The sequence below is a fragment of the Micromys minutus genome, assembly GCF_963924665.1.
Source record: "Micromys minutus genome assembly, chromosome: 7".
Taxonomy (NCBI): Eukaryota; Metazoa; Chordata; class Mammalia; order Rodentia; family Muridae; genus Micromys; species Micromys minutus.
In genome coordinates, this window is record NC_137976.1 from 25,420,649 (window position 1) to 25,440,928 (window position 20,280).

The 20,280-nt window shown below is 36.5% G+C and overlaps 1 pseudogene across 1 annotated transcript in view; it reads right to left on the reverse strand.

Moving 5' to 3' along the window:
- Nucleotides 1–1,864: 1,864 nt before the first annotated feature.
- Nucleotides 1,865–20,280, reverse strand: part of LOC308422623 (sperm-associated antigen 7-like) — a 38,330-nt pseudogene continuing 19,914 nt past the window's right edge. Inside the window, exons 2-3 of the transcript in view lie at nucleotides 19,248–19,272; nucleotides 1,865–2,582 (exon numbers count right to left, since the gene is read on the reverse strand). The product of the transcript in view is annotated as a sperm-associated antigen 7-like (transcript). The remainder of the gene's footprint in view (nucleotides 2,583–19,247; nucleotides 19,273–20,280) is intronic.

A 20,280-nucleotide genomic window follows, 5' to 3' on the forward strand; every position in this document is an offset into this window, starting at 1 on the left:
AATCCTTTGCTTAATTTCCTGCTGTTTTAGAATGATGTGCTAAATGTCAGAGACTTCAGCTAAGTCAGCTACAGTAGTGGAGTGACTTGGACTTAAGATAGGTAAACCTTTTATTATCAAACAGTAGCCCTGTATATCTCACCCCAGCTGATGATCTTACCATCAAGAGAGAACCAAAAAAGAACAGCTGCGGTATGGTCAGCAGCACATGACAAAATATTGTGTGTGCATTTTTGTGTGTATGCCAGGGTAGTGTATGAAAAGTATCAAGGAAAGCATGTTTAGAAACAAGAAAAAAAGGGATAAGTTATGCTTTTCTGTATAATCCAAACAAAAAATCCCACACATATTTACAACACTCCATGTCTGGCCCACTTTGGCCCTGATTCTGCAAGCTACTCTATCTGATACAGGGATTATGGGATAGAAAAAAAAAGAATTATTCTTCCTACTGCTTTAGCCTGTCACAAGATAAATCTGTCTTCTTAGAGGTAGTCTATTGGTGAAGTGAATGGCTTAACTGGAACATTCTGTCTGCACCAAGGACAGAGATTCTATTTTCCTTGTTTGCTTGACCATTTTTTATTTCCCAATGTCAGACACTGAAGACTCTGACTTCTATTGGGCACATTCCATACTCATATATCGTGCACACACATGTTCAGAGGCATCAAACTACATACATACACACACACACACACACACACACACACACACACACACACACACACACACAAACACACACACACAAACACACAAGGTACTATTCTTTAATGTACAAATATCTTTAATGTGCCAAGGGCCAACCTGAGCTTAAAGAGGGTTTCTGAGGAAGGGGTGCCAGGGAGCAGAGAAACAAATGATTCAAAGTCAAACAGTGGCTTACAAGCTGATTGCATATGTTCTGTTGGAGACCAGTGGATACAGCTTTTCAGATAGCACTCTGCTTGAGACACAGGTTTCTCTCATTATTCCAAAACCTCTCTGGATAGCTCATTTCTTGAAGATCAAAAGCCAGTCTTTTATTTACCTAAAATCTGAGGTATTACCCAGGTTCTTTTTTAATTGTCCCATGAATCAGTATCCTCAGACCCTAACTCTTTGATTCTTAGAAAGAGATTGCAAGCACACATTTATTTTCAACACTGCAAAAGACTTCAGAGATTTGACTGCCTTTGTTAAGGACAGACTAAACTAGTAGGGTGGGCCCCACCCTGAGATTACCACTTGCCCAAAGCCAAGGCTCTGTCCCAGGCTGACCTAAAACTCAGGAATCTGCTTGCCTTTGTATCTGCCTGCCTTTGTATTTTTCTGACAAGCTGGGTTCAGAGTGTACTTCTAGGTCTATAAAGCTCCTTACACAATTTATATTGCATCCTTTTATTTTACATAGTTGAGAAATTCTATATTTTGAACTCATATTGTCAGAGTTCTTTCCCATAGCCTTAAACATTGTCCTGAAGGTATAAGCATTTACCATTTTTGCTAAGGACACAGATGCACCCTTGCCTTCTAGACTCCTGATATCTCTGATTATCAAGGCATCATCCCTTGCCAGAGAGAACATTCCCCAGAAGGAAGAAGATAAAGTGGAATATGCAAACAAGCCTTATGCCTAGCAACACTTGTGGAGGTGCTGCTAGCTTTGTTCCAGGGGTAGGAATAATACAGATTAAATATCCACTCACACATTTACACTCCTGTGCACATCACACACACACACACACACACACACACACACACACACACACACACACACCATACATCCAAATTCCAACAGTGATAATCACCTGCTTCTCTTCCAGCCCAAGTGGCATCTGGCAGAGCCTCACAGTTTAGAGATGGGGCTCCAGGATGGGTCCTATTAGCAGCAGCCTTGTCCCTCCATGCCCCTCCCTTGCTGGAGGTCAAAGCAAGGTGAGTGGAATGCCTGGGAGGAGGTAGTTGGCAACTCTTCCCCACTCTGCCACAGACGTTTCTTGGCTCTGATCTCATCTATGGCCTCTTCTATGGAGCGTGCACCCCGTTTGTTGGCCACAGGCACACAGTCATAGGTCTTGTTGGCCTGTAGCATGTGGGCTGCTGCATCTTTGGCTGCTCCTTTGCCAATACGGTGGCTATACTTATCCTTGCAGTCTCTAGCAAGACTCACAACTGCGGGTCCCTGCTGAATTGCCTCGTCCTGCTTCTGCTTCCGCTTCTCCTCAGCCTTCTGGGGTCTCACTCTTCTCCATGACAGTAGAAATCTAGCTTTTCATCCGAGGGTGCAAACTCCTTTTTGAAGATCACGACAGAGCAACAGTCATCATCTTCCCCAAAGACAGGTGTGATATCAGCCACCTCTACCACATTATGTAGTATGCTCCTCTCTATCTTGTTCACAGGCTGAAACTTTTTCTTGATCTGACCACTGTCCTGGATGAAACAAAACACCTCTTTCTCCATCCTTTTACGAAACTCTGCTTTTTGTTGTTTGTCTTGCTCCTGTAGTTTCTTCAGGCAGGCAGGCTGTTCTCGGGCCTTGCACCGACTCTACTGGTCACCGAGGCTAGGTGGCTTCTCCATGGAGCTCAGGATGGAGCCTCATCGGTCCTCCATCTTGGGACTGAGTCACATGTCTGAATTCTATCTAGAGGAATTAAAGGTATGTGCTAAGGGTTGAGCGAAACCACAAATAAAAATAGTTATATTTTTTTATATAATATTATTTGTAAATAATGCAACCTTGGAGTTCACAGTGTGATCAAATATCCTTCACCATAGAAGGGTTACCAATGGGCAAACTTGTGGTTTAGATATTGTATTGGATCATCTGAGAGGTTGAAGTTGTGGATGACAATTCCTCAAGAAACAATCTCTATCTCCAAAGGCTGATTGATTAAAATATCAATGATGTGAAAAGCTTCAAGTTTGATTTCAGTTTCTCTCCTGTTATCATTAGCCTACAAAGTAGCCATTCTCAATGTGGAATTTAACATTTTGTGACTAACAGATAAAGTAAAATCTTTAAAGACAGACTAATAAACAAACAAACAAAATCATTTGAAATGTTTTAGTTTAACAAACCCTAGTTCCATCAATGAAATGATAGAAACTAAAGATTATATCTGTTCCTCTGAACTGTAAACACCTACCTAATGTTTCCAACAAATATTTGAGTTTTTATATATGTACAGTGGAAGTACACACACCAGTATCTTTTGGAAATGCCTTGATTTATTACTTCCTTTGTTCGGTTACTGTAAGAATTTCATGAAACTGTTGCCTCATTTGAACAATTAATTTTGGGTCACCTTAATCTGTGTTCATGGGACATGGTTGTTAATATTTGTGTGAAGACTAAACAATCCCTTTTCCCACTTTGAGATGAAAGCTGTGCTACTGTTTCTTTCCAAACAGTGCATTTATATGCACAACAGCAAAAAGAAAGCATGTTTCAGTAGAAGATGGAACAAGTAAATCTACTACATCAAGCTGGAGTCCTATATTGAACAGAATAGTCCTGACAAGTTTGTTTTCTTTATGTAGTATTGGAGAGTGTAATTAGAGAAAGAAATTTCCTCAAATCAACATATTTCTCTTTTTAAATCCAAGTTGCTTTCTGTGGGAACAGAACTTCTCTTTTCATGGCTGCTTGTGAAGTTGAAGGAAGAGGGATCATTCCTGGCAGGAGGATGCGTTATAATGGGCATATCCTCCCAAATGTTAAAAACTCATTTAGCTTTAGAAAGAAATTGTCTTCACACAATGAAAACCTCCCAGGAAGTCCAAGTGCTTATTTGTTTGTTCTTTCAAGTGAAACAAATCATCATTAAAAGGTTCAGCTTCAAATTAAGACCTTTTAGAAGCTTAGAGGGACTTGCTCACAGAAGTTCAAATCCCTTAGAAAATGGCTCATTGCTATCTCTGAGAAAGAGGAAAATAGCTACTGATGAGATTCAAATCATTCTCTATCTTCTCATTCATTAATTTAAAACATAATTCATAGGCCATTCTGCTCTAGAAATCAAAAGAATTATTTCTTATTGTAGCCCTTCATTTTTCATCATTATACACTCACAATGTCCAATTTCACCCCACTCATTCAAAATGGTGCTTAAAGCAGGCAGGAGAGATTAACTCCAACACTTACATTTGGCTTTAATTCATAGCTTCATAAAGCCATTTACTAGTCTAAATATGTATTTACACAATAGAATATGATGAGTCATTTAAAAAATATAAACATACTAGTTTTAAAAATTGCTTAAATATGTATTTCTGACTGGGACTTTCTCAGGATATTCCTATGTGAGTCAGAGAAGTAACTCCCCAATGTTTGAGTCACACCACTTCTCAACACAAAAAAATAAAATAAAATAAAACAAGAATGATCCAAGGGTAGAGATACCTCTCAAAATAGTGAAAATATTTTTATTCTTTATCTTTTTGGATAGTCCACAGTAATAGAAGCACTAGCCCTAAGTTCAAATAGAAACACCTTCAATCTATTCTGACTATACTTTCAATAGTATTATAGGGTTGCCATTAAAAAATTCTAATAACGAAACATCTGGGAAGACAGTTTCAGAAACTAATACTATTCTCTGTCTGTAAAGAGAAATACAGTTTAAAAACCTTTGTTCTTGGCTAGACACATCTCTGCACTACCAGGCTCTCTTTGCTTTTAAATAGTCTGTTGTACATTTTTTAAAAGAAGTACTTGAAATCCTATTTTCTGTTGGAGTGAGGCTAAAAATGAGCACCATTTGAAACTACTGTCAATGTAATCATATGTTTGAGGCACGTATTACTTACTCCCTTAACATATCATTGCTAGTTATGAATCTTATAGAAAATGAAGCAAATGTAAAAAACAACTGCAGACATCTGTACTTATGGAGAACAGAGAAGAGGCCATTTTTGAACGTATCTATCTGCTCTTCAGTTTTTTTGTTAATAGCATCCACTCATGTAGTAGGGTAATTGCAGCTAAATATTCTATCTATCTGTCTGTCTGTCTGTCTGTCTGTCTGTCTGTCTGTCTATCTATCTATATGTTGAAACTGCTGTATGCTATACTTCTATTTTGAGTATATTCGGAGAATTTCTATAGAAGCCTGTTTAAAATATTTGACCATACATATGCCCCAATGTTTGTTCTCCTAATCTTCTTCTTTTATAAATTAACAGCTTTAAACTTTGCTTTTCTGAGGAACAAGCTTTTATCAGAGAATTGTATAGAGTGTTTTCTAGATAAACAGCTGCTGGGGATGAATGAAACAAGATTGGGCAGAACAAAAAGGCATACCAGAACCTAAGAAAACCGTGGGTTTGGGATTGCATTTAAGATCCATGTTATAGCTAGGAAATAAGAGACAAAGCAGTGCTTTGATTTGGAATCTGTGGATTCAGCTTTTAGGTTTCTTCAGTCATTGAAACAGAAGCTGGGACATCTCAAATTTGTGATTTGAGATGATACAGAGAAAGGTGCAAGTACAATGACTCTCAAAGACAGGACTGAACTTTTGACTGGAAGGGCAAAATCAAGCTTTGGAATGATGACTACCTTTATGTTCCCTCCCTATACAATCAATTGGTGGATGATGCAATCTAAAACAAAATATTAGGATGCTAATCCATGGTCTCCTCAGATTGCTGGCTCTCTCAGTGAAACAGTTTAAAAATTTAGTTTGTCTTTCTTCTCTGTAATGGGCAGCAAGGCCATTTATATATACACGATATAAATATCATCTTGAAGCAGAATGGGACAGAGCAGAAGGTCTGGAAGACCTTTCACCAACCCTTATAGAATTGGTTTATAAAAATCAGCATAGAAAAAGGCAGGAAACACTCATTTTCCCTGGACCAGACACAAGGGTAGATAGTTGCAGAAGCAATCCTGAGTGTCTACATGGAATCCTAAGGATCATGATGTGACAGCACACAACTTGAATAGCTATTTAAGATGCTGATGAAGTATGTAATGCACGAAGCTGTGTGCAAAAGTACATGTAACTGAACATGTAGAGAATAGTTGGTATTATGCATATGAGCTACAAAACCTGTGCCTGTGCTAAGTCATAGAAAGACCCTTGCTCTCTGTGTTGTAGGTGGCTAAACAGTTTAATTATCATCTGTTCAACCTCACCCTCCAACACCAGGGCATTAAATTGTTTCTGTTTTATGTGTGCTTCTGCTCAACTTTTTTCAGGGCCATGAGAACTGAGAATACATCTAGAGCAAAGACCAATAGAACTTAAGTGCTTTTTAGAAATCACAAAGTTAATATAGCAGGTTTATGGACAAACTTGCTTATTTTGTACAATTGTTGACCCACATTTCTTTAACTTTTTGTCAGAATGATTTGTATTGAAGGCAGGTATAAAATTTAAACTGAATTTATCATTAAGCAAAATTCAACAGTATTTAGGCAAGTGTTCACTTTAGAATTTAGTTATATCTTGGAAAAACATTCTTTCAGGACTCTGTGTAATTTGGTATCTGATGTTGGACATAGAAAAGACCAGCATAATCAAGGCATTTAGGATATAAGATCAATGATAACATTGCTGAGAAGGTTACCATCCCTAACATTTGCCAGCTTTGTTGTTGTTGTTGTTGTTATCTATTTATGATCATTACAGAATGGATATCACTACTATTATTACTCACATGTTTTGGAAAATAATTTATAAAACATCCCAAGGCCATATTATTAGAATAGAAGATTTACACTTTAAATAGAGGCTATATTATTGTCCTAAAACTTGAACCATGACTGAATGATCTTTCTGAAATGAACAAATACAGGACTAAAATTATTTTATTATTTATTATGAAAGCATCTATAATACAGCTTGAAAGTCACTATAAGTTTTGGACAGTGTTCTTTCAGTTTGACTGTGACCAAATCCTGTCAGAGACAAATAAAAAGAAAGATTAGATTTTATTTATTAGGTTCCAGTGCATCTCGAATAGGAGGATAGGAGTTTTTCATGCCATGTTGGCCAGTAAACAAAGAAAGGGATTGAATAGGAAAGTACTAGGGCAAAAACCAGCATTCCAGGACAAGCCTCTAGTGACTGACTTTCTCCAACTAGCTTCTACTTCATACCTTTCAAATTCTCAATGCTGCCATCATATTTCCTTTCACCAAGGAGTTAATCTATTTATGACACTGAAACATGATGATCTAATGGTCTATATAAATGCCATGACCAATATATGCAGAACCACAATACACTAATCTTCAAAGTATCTCTTCATCCAATCAGGTTTACAGTTAAGAAAGTCTACTACAAATGCTTCTTGATTTTGGCTATGTGGAAGATCTTTAATATCTTCTATTGAGTTCTCAAAACTGGAAGCACCATTGCTTAGAATTTTTTTTTTTTTTTTTTTTTTTTTTTTTTTTTTTTTTTTTTTGGTACAGGGATAAAGTTGGCTAATGGAAAAGTGTGCAAAAAAGGTGAGTTAGAAGTTATATGGCAGCCATCTATAGGTTGTGGTAATTAATCCTATCTAGTCATAGGGGTATTTAGGTCTCACTTTTCTCTCCTCGACATTGCATCATAAGATTTCTTCCTGAGTGTTGATGTGAACTCTAGTAGCCAGCATTTCACCTCCTGGTTTTGGATGAATACTCAGAAGATGAAGTTTCTGGTAAACATCTTTACTAGCTACTTTTTCAAAGTTTCTCATGGTGTCAGCTTAGTGTGTTTTGTTCACTCAGGTATACCAGTTGATCTTCTAATTTTTTATCTTTTCCAGTTTTTTTTCTTTATTATCTTACAATTATGAGAAGTCTAACACCTAAAAATAAATCCTTTATCTTATGTTTACAATGTATTCGCTTTGGTTAGTGAATTCTGACTGATACTGATATCATTGCTTGGAGAAGGATGCTACAATAATAAAATCATAAACCACTAGGTTTTAGAATCAAGGATTGAGCCTCATAATGCTTGTAGAAAGCCCATAAAGTTTTAAAGAGAACTTTACTAGAAGATGTATTATTGATTTAAATTCAAAAGGGAAAAGACAGCTCAAACCGAAGAGGAGGCATTGAGTCTCAGTTTTCTATAAGTATAAACTAAGATGAGATATTTAATTGTTGTACTTTGTGCTGTGTGTGGGGGCTCCACTCTGCTCCTCTGGGGGAAGGTAGCTCCTCACACTGCAGGTCCCAGGGAATGCTGCTTCTGGTGTGCTCTGCCTGGCCCACAGGAGTTCAGGCTGGGAGGCATGGGAACAATCTCAGCCAGGTCCTGCCAGGCCTGTTAACTCTTTCAGGTGAAGGCTCAGCTGGGTGCTGAGATTATAGCCCTGCTCACCAGGGCCATAAACCCCTCCTTGACTTTTAGAAAAGTTCAGAGCTTGCGATAAGACTCTGGAATAGAACTTTCACAGAGGACGAAGAAGTCAGAACCACAAAGGAGCCAGGACCAAAGAGAAGGTTTCAACGTGTGTCTTTATTTTCGAGCACTTCTCTCTTTGCTCTGTCCCTTTTGAAAAGCCCAGGATCCAACCACCAGATTCCCATTCATTTGCCTCTGAGATTGGCCATAATTATTTTCTAATGCTATGTGTGTGTGTGTGTGTGTGTGTGTGTGTGTGTGTGTGTGTGTGTATGTATGTGTATGTTTGTGTGTGTGTGTGCAGGGGAGGGACTTAGGGAGTGGCTGATTTGGCTAGAGTCTACATCACTCTCTCTTCTGGAGGCAGGATTTGGGGCTTGGCTAGATTCTTGTACATCTGCCCTATTGTGGTGCATCCAGGCAAAGTGGATTTGCAATCCGGATTTCAGAAAGCACCTACTGGTTGACAGTTACCTGTCTTCGGCTGACCTCAATCTCACACATTTCCAACTTTGACCCTTCAGACACACATTTAATTAGATAAAAATATGGAGCATGTTTTCAGGAAAAAAATGTTTCCTCAAAGAGTGGTACCAAGAGCCTAGGCAGTACATGATGTTAGAACTGTGGACTACAGAAACATACAGCCAGAGAGGACCGAGGATCATTAAATCAGAAAGATTCTACATTTTTGGTGATATTGGGAAATATAAACACACATTGTTAGCTATGTTTTGGTTTAAATTACCTTTCCTTTTTGTTTCTTCGCTACAGTTATGAAATTAATACGATATCTTATTGAATCTCATTCCCATTTTTGTGCACATCTATTGTCACTGTGTTTCTTTAGTGTTGATCAATGTTGGTAAATAGTGGATTATCATAAAAGCTGCTCGTTTAAATTCAAAAGCCTTTAGGGTAAAGCATGTGGAATCTGACGAGCCACATGACAGAAAACCTAATTTAAACGAGAACATGCACTCTGAGTCAGAGCTAAATTCTTCTATGAGTGAAAATATCTTTGAGGGATCTCATGCAGAAATTAGTACCTATAACATACGGAGGGGATATTAATTATATATAGTGATCAAGCAATTAGTTCTTCTCAAGTCTAGACTTGCATGTACCTTTCATGGAGTGATGGGCTACAGTCATGATCTTTTGTGAATCCTCCTTTAATCCTTAGATGTAGAACAATCTATATTGTTTCAGCTTCTAACCTATTTTTCTGACAGACCTGAAGGGTTTTCTGGTCAATTTGTTGGGTCTCTGGCATACTTGTCTCTCTAACAACTGTTCTGAAGAATAAACTCATCATCCCAACCAATCTTCACAACCCAGGAGATCTGTCAATGGGATCTTCTTGTAGAGTGTTTCTCCAGCACTATAAAGAAATAGAACTTTATGAGTGATTCCAATTAATGTTGCCTTAAAAGAACAAAACATTTCCACCCACCCTATAACATTATAAGATCGAGCAAATTGGTTTTGTTTAAGCCAATAATCCTTGCTTATTCATTATACATAACAGATAACTAGACTACATAGAAATAAATATACAAATGGAGAACTAAACAACTGATCAATACAAAGCTTGAATAAGAGCAGGAATATTTTATTATATAGGACATGACCGGTCTGCTGCCCTTTTTTTTTTCCTTCAACTTCTCCCACCTATGTGAGGCTTTAAACATGATCCTATGTCTATATACTAAGAATTATGAGAAGGCACTGGGTACTGCATATGCTAATGAAAGTGAGGAAGACTTAATAATTCTTGGATGACCCTCTAAAGTTTAAGTGAGAAAAGACTTTATTTTTATTATTTTACTTTAGAGTGATACTATGCACTTGACTTGCAAGCTAGGAACTGAACCTGGGTCCTTTCCGAAAGCACAATGAACTCTTAACTGCTTAGCCACATCTCCAGCCTCTGTTTGTTTCTTTTGATCACTTTATGCACATTAATATTGAAGTATCCTTTTGTAACTAAGTAGAAAAACTTAAAGTAATAAAATAAATGAGGTGGAAAATAAATGTTTAATACTGTGGAAGTAAAGGACTTATAAAACAACATCATCTAAAGATCTAATACGCTAAAGGTCCTGAGATGTCATTGATTGGTTGCACGTCAGCACTAAATGAAAACACTTAAGAAAACAACAACCATGAAATAGAGGCAAAGTGATAAAGTTGATTCCAAATAGATCAGTTACTGTTTGACTAGGGAGTGTGCATTTGAAGCTGATTGCTTGTTTACTTCCTTCCTCGGGTACAGGAGCATATGTAAATGGCAGACATAAGGAAATGGGAAGAAGGGAGAAGGATAGACTTTATAGAAACTACTAAAAAAGCAATAATGAGGAATGATTTAACAAAATTCAAAGGTTTCAGATCATTTGAGAGCCCGAAACAGCAGATGGCAAATATAGTTCAATTCAGACAAACATTTAAAATGATGTGAAGCAATGGAGAACTGCAAAAGAGACTGTGGAAACACATTTCAGTGGACCAATCACCCAGCATGCCAGCTACAAAATATTTGGAAACTTTAAAGTATCAGCTTAGTGCAAAGAAGCAGTCTTCTTAGATAAAGACCAGAATAAAGAAGCATTTCAAGAATTTATTCTTGTTTGGGGAAGAGAAAAACAAGATGAAAGAATAACAAAAATACTTAGAGTCTCAATTTCTCTAAACCATATCTTCTTTGCATGGCTTTCACATTCAGAATATCTCAGAAATGCAAAACCAAGTCACTAAGGACACAAACCTCTGAAACCATGATCCAAAAACAAACAAACAAACAAGCAAACAAACAAACAAAGAAAAAACCCAACCACCTCAAAACAAACAAACAAAAGACAGAAAAGGAATCCTTCATTGAGGTTTTTGTCACAGTTACAGTGTGTTGTTCTGGGTAAGGAAAACATCAATGTGTCAATTCATTTAATGGGATACACTTTAATATATTACATAAAAAACTGTCTCATTCTATTGGAAATATTATATTCTTAGAACAGTGATTCTCAACCTATGGAGGTGCAACTACTTTGACAAATATCTACCTCCAAAACTATTTACATTACTGTTCACAGCAGTAGCAAAATTGCAGGTATGAAGTAGAGACAAAAATAATTTTATGGTGGGCAGTCATCACAACATGACGAACTGTGTTAAAGGGTTGCAGCATTAGGAAGCTTGAGAACCTTTGCTCTGTAAACTATGAGTTGTTTACACTAAAAGCTTGTATGTGGTCAATTTGGCTGCAGCAATGAATATGGACATCTTTTTACATGTGGCTTTGCACCTAGGTAAATATTTATTTTATATCAGTTATTTTGCACAGAGTTAGTGATAAGAACAGAATATAGAAACTAGATCGCTAACAGCAGGACCTGGAAAATAGCACTTTTACGACTGTCCCTGATTTGCTGCTGAGAATATTAGAAGGGATCCATACTTTCCTGTCTTTTTCTTAAAATGTTCCTTTGCTTGTAGGCTGTAAAAAAGGCTGTACTCCCTGTAGAAACCACTCCCTTCTAAAAAGCTTTGGGACTGAATCTCTGCATTTTTACTTTAGCATTGGATTAAGTATATTATCTCATGACAGGGTTACCACTTTGGGAGTAGGAAGGACGAATCAGTTGCTTTCATAAGGGCTCTACTGAAGCATGTTAAAGGGCAGTTAGTTCCCCCTGATCAGAGGAATAGAACTTACTTCTGGCCTTGATTCACTGAAAACCACAGTAAAGAGATAGGAAGAATAATTATTCCTTTTGTGAGACAATGCACTTCCCCAACATACAACTCTACACTCTGTGTAGCCACTGTGACTTAGCTACCTTTTTGTGTTCTAATTCAGCAAGGCATAACTTTTCTGTTCATGTCTCTTTCAGATGCTGACCATTCTTTCTTTGACATTTCAGAATTTTTTCTTCTCCGATGCTAACCATTTTTGCCATGTGATAAGATTTTCTCTCTGTATCACCAACTCTGTCTCTATGTATCTGTCTCACTGTCTATCTCTGTCTCTCTCTTCTTCATCTCTCTTTTTCAGACAATGACTAATATTTACAGCTTGCCTTGCCTGTAATTCATCTTGTAAACCTCAATAAAAGTGTTCTCAAGCTTCTTTCAGAGACTGCTGTTAAATTCTTTCATTAATGAACCTGAGATCTCAAAGAGAAAGCCCCAATTTCCCTAGAAACATAGGCTCATGGTGTCATTTTCTTTTTTAAAAATTAATTTATTTTTTATTGGATATTTTGTGTATTTACATTTCAAATGCTATCATCCTTCCCAGCTTCCCCTCTGAAATACCACTTCCCTTCCATCTGCTATTCCCTTGCTTCTATGTGGGTGCTCTCCCACCCACCTATCTCACTGCCCTGGCATTCCCTTTCACTAGGATAATTGAGCCTTCACAGAACCAAGGAGTTCTCTTTGATGCCAGACAATCCCACCCTCTGCTACATATATAGCTGAAGCCATGGGTCCCTCCATGTGTACTCTTTGGTTGGTGGTTTAGTCTCCAGTAGCTCTGGAATGTCTGGTTGGTTGATATTGTTCTTCTTATGGGATTGAACACTCCTTCATTTCCTTCAGTCCTTTCTCTAACTCCTACATTGGTGTCTGTGATCTCAGTACAATGATTGGCTGCGAACATCCAGATCTGTATTTGTCAGATTCTGGCAGAGCCTCTCAGGAGACAGCTATATCAGACTCCTGTCACCAAATTTTTCTTGGCATCCACAATAGTGTCTGGGTTTGTTGTTTATAGGATAGATTCACCAGGTAGTTCAGTTTCTGCATGGCATTTTCTTCAGTCTCTGCTCCACACACAAAGTGTCATTTTCATGTATTTTCAGTAAGTATCTCATTGGGGTATCTTTGTCCTAGGTTTTATATTTTATTTAGACACGATAAACTTATTATTACTTCTACAGTCCCTTCAGTACAACAATCTCATTTTAAAAATTCTTTTCCCCTTACCTATCATATTGAAAGCGTTGGAGACACCCATTCCTCTCATCTTTAGAGATCCCTGTTTTCTATATTAGGCATGTTGGTTATCTGTTTTTGTAATAGCTTAGGTATCATAGTGTTCTTGTATATGTTGATTTTGGACTGGATTTAAAACCATCCTATCAGAAAAAAACATAAAATTAGTCTACTGAAATGGAAGGTGAATACAGAGATACATTTGGAAATGCAGACTTAAATCAAGATAAACTTTAAATTGAGGCTTATGTAACAAGCTCTCTAGAAAACCAAAAGCATAACAGTCAATGAAATAAGATATAAATGTAGTCTTGAGTCTAAAGATTAAAAATAAACATCCCTATAGTACTTCTAAAATTAAGTTCTTCTTGGTACGTTTCTAACTGCTTCCAGTTCTTCAGATTAAAAAGGTAACAAATGGGATTGACTTTTTAAACGTCAAAGTGAACTTTCTAGGTAAGGCAAGCAATACAACTTTCAATGTGGAGAGTTGTAAGATTTCACAATGATATCATAAACTTTTAGTGGAGTTTGGTTCTTTGCTTTATGTCTTATCCATCTGCCACATGGGGATATTTCAGATAGTATACTGATAATAGCTTGCGTCTATGTACAGTTTGAAACTTACTATGTGTATAGAGACTGAGGCACATAGTCATTGCACAATGTATTTTTGTCCAATAAACAACAAAAAGGAGTGATAACAAGAAACTTTATTCTACAATCTTTAAAAATCACACATATTTAGACTTTCCACATACAGACTGTCCACTTCAAAATAACGTTAGTTTATTATATTTAAATAATTTTTCTGTTTGGCAATGGTTGCATGTACAATTTCTCTTCCTTATGAAATAAGTAAAAGATGTAATTCTAACTTTACTAAAAGTAGGGCTCCTGTCATTCATTTTCTCACCTTCTGTGTTCAGCACAGTGTTCCAGATGACAGATGGACAAATATTTGTGGGAAGAGACACACGCACCACAATTTAGTACTTTCCAATGGGTTCCTAAGTACAATCAAACGATGAAACCAAATTAAATACATACAGTCAAATCAAAATTAAAACTATTAATTTATGTTTCCTAAAATTTTATGTAAATACATTTTATAGGAATAAAGCGAGGGCTACAGACCTCAAAACACTCGAGACAGTTACACTTTGAAAAGATCACAAGTCACTGAACTCACAAAGGAACTGAATGTTATATTTAGAAGTAGACTTAAAACATGACAGTTCATGACATGGTATTTATTAAGGAACACACTTCACATATGGGACATGACTTTTTGCTCTCTATGCTTTGCTTCACACCTCCTTTATATAGAACAAACAAAAATGCTTTTATACATGACACTGTGACAGGGATTCTCATTTAATTCTCTGATGTATTTATAGAAAAGGCCTTTCCACTGTAAAGTTACAATTTAAATATTAGTACATGACAAATGTAGAGCTGGCATCAGCAATACTTGCTTTCGAAAAAGCTGTTCAGTTTAAAAAAAATGTTTAAGACCCCTACCACAGGTGAAATTTTACTTAAGCACTGAAAGTATTTCTTAAATATAATAGCTTATAATTATTGAGCAGATAAGAATTTCAGGTTAGGTGATTTAGGACAAACAATAATGGCTTGTTCCTGTGTATTATAAAAATCTACCTTGTAGTTTATGGAAGGCTCAAATGTTATTGAATGTTATTTTTAAGTAATGGTATTAGAAAACAAAAGTCAAAGAGACTTTGGTGCATTAAAAGGTTTTCACTTCATCAGCTTCAAAAGTTCCAGAAAACTGCCAGTCATCACAATGTTGACTTTGCCTACTAATTCTATTCTACTTTAAACAATGATATGGATTATAATCTGTTTGACTGTAAATAGAAGTCCATTGGCTACCATGCATTCATTCAGCAGCCATGTGGTGGGTCAGTGTCTGAAGAGGTATCTGTTCAGTTTACTAGAGATTCTGCAGTGAATCCAAGTGACAAGTATATTGTCTCATGGAGCTTGGATGTCAACGGGTATAGGGGAAGAAACAGCTATGAAATTTTAAGGTACTGATAAGTACTATAAAGGGAATAAAAAGATAAAACCAATGATATCAAATAATGATTGAGCACCAAAAAGGAATTACTGAACTTTGTATTTTCAAATTCTTTATGACCAGGTCATGTGAACATGAGATTTGGGTGGTAACTGGGAGGCTAAGGAGCTGGGAGGGCTTGGACGGAGAGTATTTCAGGTAAGAGAGACAGTAACCAAATTCTGAAGGGATTTCCTATTTACTCTTGAATGTCATATGTTTTTAGGTATATAATTATCATCTAATAATAAATAAAATACCAAATATAGAGGAAATAAAAAGGAGCTGGAGTTTCTATCAAGAGCCTAAATCAAAATATTCATGCTTTCATTTAGATGCTCTGAATAAGAAAGAAAAATGCCATAGGTACTAACCATCTTTTCAACTAAAATGGACCCAAATAAGGAGTGTTGTTTATCATAATAGTTCCAAATTTCACAAAGTTACACTTAATGAAATCAAAAATGCACATGATGTAAAAAAAGTTTCTGTGGGTATTAAAGAAACCATTAGAAGTACATATCTTTAAGAAAGACCTCATGAATTATGACTTTATATTTAATTATAAAAACAAAAAAGTGACCAAAATGTTGTATTATAAAATATTGGTAAATTAAAATGTTCAGGTGAATGTTCTAGCAGACATAATTATAATTATCATAGAAAGAAAAACTTGAAATCTAAATTTCTTCTCATGCAATAATTATTAGATATTCTTGAAAATGTACTGGAAAAATATAAGCTGCCTTTTGGTAGAAATCTCTCAGGACCTAAATCTTAATATTTTAAGCGTAAATTTATTAGTATAAGAAGTATTCGGTAATCTTATAGAATTACAATAATAATTTCATTGACGACTCATGTATATGTGAACTGAGAAACAATATACACATTTGAGGAGAAATGACTTTTAATGGTTCTTTTAATAAGTTTAGGCAAAGTGGAAATCGGGTATGTAATAGGGCTCTTATTTTACCTCTATTTCCTGTCTTCAGTGCATTGAAAGTGAAAATGATGCTTGCAACAACACAACATGAACCAATCTATGAAATTTAATGTCCCAAATAAGATTCAGCATGCCTGAACAAGAATCCACTGAAGAAAAAGTTACTGTAATTATGAAACTTACAGCCATTAAGTAATTTATGTTGTGTATGTCTGCTGCCTCTTTATATAAACTCTTAAATAAGCAATCTTAGAAAATAATTTTCTGGGAAATGACTGAGATAACCAGAGATAAGAAATTAAAATGAATTATTTGGCAGCTACTGGATGGTAACATTGGATTCAGTTCTCCAAATGAAATTGCCTCTGTATTGTAAGCAGCTAGAAAACACTTTCTCAAATGATCAACATCTATTTCTAAAATTGCACTTATGGATAATACGCAGAGTTACAAATGATCGTGGACTTTCCTTCCAAGAATCAATCCAAAGAGAAATCTTCAAACAAATAGGCACCTTTTAATAAGTCAAGTTCCTGCTGAGAGCTTGAAGGCAATCATACGAGATAAAGCGTCCAGGCAAAATATACAATGACTAACTCCTACAAACCTGAAAATGTGCACAGTTCTAAATCTTCAGGAATCCACAGTGTGTTCAGAAATAGATTCAGAGGGCAGGGTTTTCAGAGCTAACATAAAATCTAACTCATTATCTTCCTGTATTTCCTCTTATAAGAATTCTGAACAGAGGGTAGCTAGAATAACAGAATTAATCTAAACTTCTTTCCCATCAAAAGTTCATTACAAGTGCCCTTGGCTCTGTTCTCATCTCCTTCATCCCAGCACATCTCTCCTGCATGACTTCAAAGAGATCTTTCCACACAGGAGATAGGAAAGAGAGGCTGGGGGAATGAGAATGGGGCCACCTTTGTTAAAAGAGAGGCTTAATTAAGTACATATTTGAAGAGTGCCTTTGACATTTTAAAAAAAAGCAGTACGAAAATTCAGTACTATTGACATTGGATGAGAAGCCCTTGGTCCTGGGAGCAAAGCCTTACAGAGATTAAGAGAACAGTTTATATTCCTCTCCTCCAGGCAAGCATTATTTTTCAATGGGTTTCTTTATTGATCTGTCATCCTGAGAGAGTCAGTAAATCTAACATCTGCATATTGATTCCTAGTTGGTTTGGAAGAGGACGAAACACAAAGTAAAATGTATATCTTCCTTAAATCTGAGTAAAAGTACAATGTGTGGGCTTATAAATGTAAACACATTTCTCTGCAAAGGCGTTATGAAACACACAAAAACTGGTGGCAAAGAGATTAACTATATGCCAAGAGGTTTTTATTTTATTTTATTTTATTTTATTTGTTTCTTGGAAATTTAACTAGTGGGTATTAGTAGAGAAATGACCAATTTTAATGTAACAGCATGTGAAAATTGGAAATTTAGACTGAGGCACCATGATTCCATGAATGCAAAATCCCAAACTGAGATGCCAGACCGAAATACAAATCTTCTATAAAAACAACTGGTTGGAAGTCTCTAATGCCCATAATGAAAGGATTGAGAATGAAAGTCATGGCAAGAAGCAATCTCTGTGAGGGATCTTTTTTTCTTTCTCTTTTGTTTTTGAAGTGAGCTGTGCTGGGTTCTACATCTCACTATCCATCCCAAAGGCAAGCTATGAGAATCCTTCTTTCCCTGGACACAGAATGAAGGGCTTCACTGAAAGCCTATAAAGAGCTTTGGGGTACAATTTGGGAAACTCACTAGCCTGCTAATTGAAAAACGGCCTGATATTCTTCACAACAATGCCAGGATTCTCTGAGGTGGAGTGGCTGAGAAAGGAAACAGAGTTTGCTTATAAAATAATGGCATTTCCAGCAGGGGAAATGTAGAAAACACTTTCCTGAGCAAGAGAAGATAATGAGGGCAGAAGAGGTATTTTGGAGACAGTTTACAGTATGGTTGGCATGACTTTAGGAGAGGCAACAGGAGAGGCTAGATCCTATCAACTGAGCAGACCACGACAATATTGCTCAGGTAAAAGCACCATCTGAAGATATGTTATTGGATGCATACCCACAACAGATATCCCCAGAAAAAGCTAGTCTACAAAGAAATACAAAAGTTTAACTATCTTCTAGGCCAGTTCTCTCTCACATTGTCTTGTGAAAATAAGAACTTCTCTAACTGCCTTTGGCTTCCACTCTCTTAACTTAGAAACAGTATCAGGAACACATTATTTTGGGAAGAGTGAAATTGATAGTTTCTTCATTGTTCAACAATTAAATAGACAAACTACAGCCAGGCCCTGGGTCAGAAGATAAAGTTCCAGGGTCAGCTTTTGACTATTGAAGACAGAACATTGTAATTATTTTTTCTAAAAAACCAAACTGACATTAGCAAAACAGTAGGTATGGGGACAACTTAGACTCCAAATGGAAAGTTAGGGAGTCTCTTGCAGACTCCCTAGTTCAAGGCCAGTGGAGAGTGGTGTTATTTCAAACAAATACACACAAGCCTTTAATATTAGTTTTGACTGAGAATTTGTAATTGTGTGAATTCATAGGGTAATGATTTTTTAAGGCATGGAAAGCCATACATAGCACAATAAATCAAGCTACTGACATATGCACCCCCTTACTTAGCTTTCACTTTTTATGATGAGACATTTGAAATTTGCTCTTAATGATTTCAAAATGTGCAATACATTATTGTTGGCGGTAATCATCTTTCTGCATAGTAAATCTCATTTACTGTACTTCTTGTCTATTTGAAACTTCTTATTGAGCAATAGCTCCTTAATGCCTGTGGAAGTATATATGAAATATTTCAGAGATTTGTTTCTTTGCTAATGGACATGGGATTACTTACCTTTCCCACTGCTCTGAAGAAATACCTGAAACAAGAAAGCAAAATTTTATTTTTAGTTTCAAAGCCAACAATCCATCACAGAACAGAGGATGATGAGAGTGGGAAGTTCATATCACAGTTGTCAAGAGGCGAGAAGGGTTGATATAAGAACAAGCCATTGCGAAATACAATACCCAAGACATTCAGCTAATGACTTACCTCCTCTCTCTAAACCTTACCAACTGCCTCTCACTGCCTCTTGTTAATGCCATCCACATTATTAATCCATCAGAAAAGTAATTTATTTATTAGTTCAGAGGCCTTACTCTGCATTGGGAAACCCTCACAGTCACTCCGACAGGTGAAATTACTAAGCACCGAAGGGTTTTCTAGTTCAGTCAATTCATAATCAAAACCAACTGTCTTACATAGACACAATGCTTTCACAGTTTGGTTATTGTGAATGATGCTTTCCTGAACATTAATGTTCACACATCTCTTTTGCATATTCAGCTCACTTCTTTGAATATATATTCAAAGTGAGATGAAGGGTCCATATGTTAGCCTTCCCTTTTAATCCCCTTTTGGAGGAATCTTCATAGTGTTTCACAGCACAATTTTTGAAATAAGACCATACTTGTAACATAAACTGACTAAAAAAGTCTCAGTTATCCAAAAGTGATAAAAAGAACACAAGACCTTCTAATCTTCTATCTAATATCAGTATTAAACTGTCTCTAATAGAAGGAATTGGGGCTTCTGATGTAGCTCGCTGATAAAGTACTTGGCTGACATTCACTCCTTCATCTCTGATTCTCCACATGTTGAAGAGATTGGGTCTCTGGGTTAATCTTTCATCCATTGCAGAAAATAGCGTGTCTGCTGAGAGTTGAGGAACTCATGCATCATTGGGTACAGAGAAAATAACTTAGGAGTTGGCATAATATTATGCTTGTTCAGCAGAATAACTGTAATGTGCTCTCCCCAAGGCCTATGATGTACCCAGGCATGGGTTCTTGGTCTCATTAATGGAATCAAACACAAGTTCTGTCTT